Raw genomic sequence first — 7532 nt, forward strand, 5'->3', positions numbered from 1 at the left:
GGGAGTGTGTGCGCGCGCGCCGGTCTCAACCAGACGACGGACCGTCGATTATTATTAAAAAAAGCAAAAAAATATAATTGCCACTGTAATATTATAACGACGGACGACGATAAAATAATGATATTTATAACAATATAATAATAATATGATAAAAAATAATGGCGTAAGAATAATATTTAGATATAGTAATATTATAATAATTCGCCGCCGTTGAACCGTGCTGCAGATCGTCGGGGACCCCCGGGTGCGGTTCAACCGGTCGTCCGCGGCATACCGCGCGCCAGACTTCCGGTAATCTGACGAAGGATAAGGATATCGCGTAGTTTGCTTCCCACCGAGAGAAGAGTTTTCAACATGCTGCGCGGGTTTCACATGATACTCTTTTCTGGTCCGCGCTGACCTCCGCTGCTCGAAATTCAGTAACGCGAGTATAGGCACCAACCTATATACATGTTACCAAGGCTGGGCAAGTTAATGATTTTTTTTAACTCAGTTAAGTTAAGTTAATATGCACCAATAATAAAAAGTTAAAAGTTAAAAGTTAATTTAACTATAGGTTAACTCAGTTAAGTTAAAAGTTAATACACACTTTTTGTTAACTTTTTATTTAGTTAAAAAAAGTCAATTTGTTTATACAACGCTAACGTACTTAATTTTTTTCCAACTCAAAACTAAATTATAGATTATAGTGTTTATATTTTATACAGTGTTTCCATATTAGTTAAATTCGAATTATATACATTTTTTACTTTAAACAAGACACGGTAAATATTTTTTGACATGAAAATGAAATATACTGAAGTAGTGAAATATGATAAAATTAAAAACAAAATAAATTAACTTAACTTACTTCTTGAAATGAAAAATTAACTCGTTAATTTCACGTTAGTTAAAAAAGAAATTTAATAAGTTAACAGTTAAGTTAATGAAAAGCCAAAATTAACTAGTTAAGTTAAAAAGTTAATATAAAATTAACTTATTAACTTAACTTTAACTTTTTAACTCGTTAATGCCCAGCCTTGCATGTTACTACGACGTAGTCGTGGAAATAATATATTATACGAACGATGAAGACAAAATATAAAACATAATGACTTAACCCAATTTTGTTTGAAATTATCGTAAACACATTGTGCAAATGCATTAGGATTATTTACAAATTAAAATCGTGAATGGGCACAGATTATATTATTAAAGTATTAAGTAATTATATCATAATATCTGTATAAATTGTCAGCAATCATTATTCTTGCGTCGGCGACGTCACGTGGTACCAATATAAAAATGTGTTACTTAACTGTCCACCGAATGTTTGTAAAATATATTATATTGACCGAAAGTAGTGAATTCGACGCAACAACTGCGATTTAAACCAGTTGAGTCTCTATACTACTACTACTACTATAACCAATAGCAGTCATAATGTTTAAAAGTTGTAAGACGAATTAATTAATTTGTTTTTACCCAGTTCTAGCTTTTTCATTTAGCGTATTACTATTATGGCTGTATAATGTGGGACACCTGACCTTTTTACTTTGAATATTAATAATGTCATATTGTTTCGCCAGCGTGTATGCATATTACTGCTTAACATCAATCATTTCATATTTGCATATATAGGTATTATGTTTACCTATTTTAATATTATTATGCACCATTAAAATATAGTCGCATGTCTGATGATAAAACAAGTGTCTAGTATTGAAGTAAAAATATACTAGATATTATAATTTACAAGCCTGGACAAGTCAGTGTTTATTTTTAAATGAGTTAACTACTTAAGTTGATAGAAAACATTTTAAAAAGCTTAAAGTTTGTACCTAGTTACCCTAATTTTGTTTTCAAACTCAGTTAAGTTAAAAGCCATATGCAAACTTACAATTAACTTATTAAAGTTAAGTTAAGTTATACATTTTTTTATATACATAAATAGCCAGTAATATGGTTTAAAATAATAGAAAGTAAATGTTTATACGATATGCATCATCGAAAATAATTTTATTATAATATTTATTATTTAACTATTTATAAATTAATTTAACTTGGATTTGATTAAAAGTAGGTAACTCGTTATTTATTACGTTTATATAAATAAAAAAAGTTAAATTAAAAAATTAAATTAAAAAAAAAATCTAGTTAAAAATTAAAATTAGTCTCAATTTCTTAAAATCCAATCACCAAAAAATATAACTGAAGACTTGTCTACAAAGTCTACCTGTATCTTTGCAAAATACCTTAAAACACAGTACACAATATCATGTGGAGTTCAGGAGCATGTGTAATCTGCACCACAAATTGAGCCCTCCCCTCCCAAAATTAACGACTAGGTATAAAGCTCCGATAATAAGTGACCGGCAACAAATTAATATAGTAGGTGTACGTAGCTTACAAATCAATTAATTTTGAATTGTTTTTCCTAAATCTTTGGCTTGCAAACATAAAATTATCAGGCCAAATATCGGAAACTACTAAATCTACATTTTAAAAATTTGTTCGTCAGTCGACATTGCGGGTGACGAAAATTTAAACGGAAACGGAAATTGTATTCTATTGAAGCTATTTTTAAATTCTTATAATATTATATAGATGCTGCCACATAATGAAATATTAGTCAACTACAATTAGCGCTACTTGTATAATATGCAAATGTACCTATAGCCTATAGGACGCCCTACAATACTCTACTGTTTTATTAGTTGGTCAATTAATATTATTTAAATATAATAAATTGTCCCGAGTGGAACATTTCAAGCTTGACTGTTAAAATATCTGGCCGTGACAAAGCCGTAATTTATATTTTTTTTAAATAATATAATTCACGTGAATAATATAATGGGATCGATAATATTTAATTTCAATATTTTATTAGGGAGTTTAAATTGTTTTTTACATTTATAATGCATCTTATTTATTTTAGTTTAGAATGAAATAGAAATGTTTTACCGGATATAAAGTGTAAATGCTATGGATGGAAAACGTTTTTAATTTTTTTGTTTTCGAATTTGTTTATCGATTTAAAAAATATAGTTTTTGTTTAACGTTTTTATAAGTTTTTGATTAAAGTTTTTAAAAACGTTATTTTTCTATAGTGTTTCAAAACTTTTTTGAAAACTGTGTGATTCATATTAATAAAATGTTTTTTTTTAATGAGTAAGCATGACAACGACACCTTACAAAAAACAGTTAGAAACATTTTATCATGTATATCCAACTTAAAAACAAATTATTTATGTTAAAACAAAATAATCCTGAAGTCAGAAGTTAATATACAATATTATATAAAATACATATATTTTTTTTTTTTGTTTGAACCGACGACGCCACGGGATCTGTTTTCACATTCTTCCGCGGCGTTATATAAAATACATCTAAAAATCAAAAATACAACGACAATAATAATAGCTAGGGTAACAATTTTCTGAGCAGTACTAACGGAAAATGAGTAGTTCATTATAGTGCACCATAATATTATAATAATAATTGTAACACAGCTGTAACGCGTCACTACAAAATGTTCATACAACCTCAGATCCACTGCTGCTGCAGCTACTGTAATATTGTGCTCTATCAATAATAGTATAAAAACATGCGATTTAATAGCTCAAATAGCTTTAATAATCATTCTATTTAATATCCAGTACAACAGTATTATAGTATTAATATTATAAAAATGTGAAGGTTCTTACCGATTGATTGGACACTGCAGAATACGAAGTCTTGATCAAATACACGACGGTTGAGCGCGTTCCTCTGTGAATATTTATTGTTACATTAATATCGTTGCAGTCTTATTTTAGATCGGAATAACGACGAATGAAAACAAATCAGATGGCGAAAACGATGGTTAACTCGAAACAAAAAAATGAATATTATTGTAATAATATAATGTGGACGGGTTCGTACTCGCGGTCCGTATATATAGGAGACACAGATATGTGGCGTGCACCCTTCGCCATTTCGAAACAATATAATATTAGTATAGTGCATGTCACGGCGATGATGATATTGTTATATTTATTAATAATTGGTACGGTATACGACAACGCAACTATAGTTGTTGCATATAATATGCAACAACAAACTGCAACGCTGCATAGCTATGATATTGAAGTTTCCCCATAATGTCATTTTTTAAACGTTCGCGGGTAAAGAGTGCTATTATTATAGCCGATGATAATACGACACACATTACAGTCGGTATACAACTTACAGTTACTATCGTCCGGTTGGGAAATCGAAGTAAAAGTCTCGTGACGTGCAGCACACGCATATCGTTATCATCATTATCATAATTATGTACCAGCTATAATATTATTATCATTAGGCGTTATCATAAAAGTGTTGCATTGCTGGCTGTGCAGTTCTCAGTGCAGCAACAGTCGCAATCGGTGGCTGAACCCTCTTCGAAACTGCAGTAGGTAACGCGGGCGACACAGTTTCGCGTGACCTAGGCCCGAATATTCGTGGGGGAGGGGGGCTGCGAGTAAATAATAATAATATAAACATCTCGTCAGCGTGTAGGTATAATAATATAATCGTCATTACTCATTACCGTCGCACATCATAATATATCATTATCGTCCTGTCGTTATATTTTATTTGTTATTATGTACATAATATTATTATATAGGTACACGCCTATAATACGTCTTATAACACGCTCGTCTAAGCGGATAATTTACACGACATATCGCATATGATTTTAAGGCCAGTGATTATATAGTATTTCGTATAAACAGATGTCGTACGAGCAGTCTGTAATCTATGTGCGTAATATTATTATTATTATTATTATTATAATGATTATTAAATAATAAAATATGGTATAGCAAATTAGTAAGCTGCTGTAGCGCGCGTGTATTACTGTTGAGACGACTCCGACATGTCTTAATGCGCATATCATATTAGATTATCATGCCATAATTGCCATTATATTATTATTATTGTAGTATAGGCAGGAGATACCTACTATTGCTGTAACAAAAAAAAAAAAAAAACTATTCGAGAACAAATAGGTAACAATTATTATATTACATTGTAATATTATTTTATACCACACAACGTTGTCTCCGTCTTACTAACGTATAAAATATGCAATAATATAATATACCAAAATGTACGTTCAGCAGTTCAAATTTTTGGTAGTTGTTGGTAAAATATTAATATATACAACTGCTCATAATTCACTTAAAAATAAAATTATAGTGTAACCATACGAAAGAACATGGATTATTAAAAAATAAAATGTTATTGATATTAACTGCTTCGCTATAATATATGACCATTGGCTACAAGAAATTTAACATAATTATTACATTAAGGATAAAATTGTCATAACAAGTTTCCGTGAAACTTGTAGCTATAGAGATACAAAAAAAAAATTTAAAAATGTGCATATAAAGTTAATAATAATACATTTTATGTGAATACATTGTATATTTATAATACACATTATATGGATACATTTCTAAATAAATTGTATAATGAAATTCTGTAGCTCTGAAGAATTCGAGAACATTAATTATGATACCAGTGTTTAGATTTTCAGCAGGATTGTGAGTAGATCATAGATGATGTTCTTACATTTAAGTTTGATAGTAGGTCAATAATCAATATTTACTATAATATATTATAAGCCAAGCACACAAAGTTATATTTTGGTGTACCTATTATGCGTTAGTAAGACAGAGACAACACCCAAACGGCTCCTATCCATTGTTTGCTTATTCCCAAATGGGTCCCGTCGAAAAATCATTCACGAATAACTAAATTCTCTAACGGCTCAGGTATTCGATAAATATTTTTAAGGTTATTGACATAAAACAGCTGAGACTCAAATAAAAGCTCGCAGTTATGTAAATATATCAAATATCAAATCAAAAAAAAAAAAAAACACCTGTTCATTGAAGCCATCGTTTATTAATTTTCATCTAAAGAAATATCCAGAATAGATTACATAAAAAAAATTACGTAACGTATGATTTTTATACTTTTCATGTGCTTGAAACCGAAAACATTTTTTCTGATTCCGTTTTCGGTGTTGAATATTATTGGTATAATATATATACAACTTATTTTCGATTTCATTTTCAGTTTTTAGGTATATCGATTTCGGTTTTAACGGATTTAGCCGGTACCTATTCAAAATCGGCCTCAAACCCTGGTTTAATATTTATATGCGTAAAAATATTTTATATTTTATTATATTTCATATTTCATATTTTTTTGAATTCGGCTTCGGATATAGGTATTATTTATTTTCAATTTCGTTTAATGAGCTGCTATAGTGCGTGTCTACTGTTACTGTCGAGACGACTACAACGACGATCGCGCCTATATAGATTATCATGTCATTATATTATTATAATCATAGTTATTGCAGTAAAAAAAAAAAAATTATAATAACCAGTCGAGAATAATTATAACATTGCATTATATTATTTTGTATCGCGCGACGATTAAGCGAGAATGCTTCGTTGTGACAATAACAATAATTAACATAATAATAATGGCTGTGCATGCGATATCGCGGTAGGCGTGTGCGTTTAAACTCGAATTGTCGGAGAGTAGACAAACCGTCTACTACAATAATTATATAGTGTGATCCCCCCCCGTTGGAAATTCACGCAGGGCACACCACTGTTGGTGTGTACTCAAATTAGACGCAGACCCGTTTTTCGAATTGAGTTGCGCCTCCGGGCTGAAACGTATGTCGTCCTTAAGTATTGATTTTACGAATTCTAAAAATTGTAAAAAAAAGTTTGTTACAAATTTACAAACAATATTATACAAATTAAGTTGTATATAAGTATTAAAAACTATATTGGACGATTTCGTTGAGTTGTGGGGAGGGGGTGCGTAAAGTTGGCCAATCGTCGTGAAATTGATCGTTGCTTGTAAAATAAGAGGATACGAATTATAAAAACTTGGCTACAATAATTGTTACAACTTGGAAAAATGAGGGTAAAATCATTTTGGAAGAGGTCTTAAACAGTTGGGGGCTGGGGGGGAGTGCTAACTTCACACTTCATGATTAAGCGAGAATGTTTCGTAATGATAATAACAATTAACACGATAATAATTATGGCTCTACATCATGCGATAACGCGGGAGGCGGTGTGTGTTTAAATCGGAATCGTCGGCGAGTAGACACACCATCTATTATTATAATAGTGTAGTATGCATACAATGGACGCAGACCCGTTTTTCGAATTAGTAAGCTCCTCCGGGCTGCAACGCATATGTCGCACTTAAGTTATCATCAGCTGATAACGCCATATATCGCTGATAACGCCCACGATCGGTAGAGACTATTGAAGATTTTCTAGAAGCGCTTCCAATAATATTTCTGTACCACAGAATAGTAACGCAAGTCCGATATACAATGAATTTATAGATATTAAGCAGTATACTAACTTAAGTCCTAAACTATAATATGATAGGAGTATTGAAACGTATGTCCAGCGTGATAAATACATAAGAGAAGTATAATACAAAATAATATTTTTGAAGCATACAGTCGTAAGTCCATC

The sequence above is a fragment of the Acyrthosiphon pisum genome, chromosome A1 (genome assembly GCF_005508785.2).
Source record: "Acyrthosiphon pisum isolate AL4f chromosome A1, pea_aphid_22Mar2018_4r6ur, whole genome shotgun sequence".
In the NCBI taxonomy this organism is placed as follows: Eukaryota; Metazoa; Arthropoda; class Insecta; order Hemiptera; family Aphididae; genus Acyrthosiphon; species Acyrthosiphon pisum.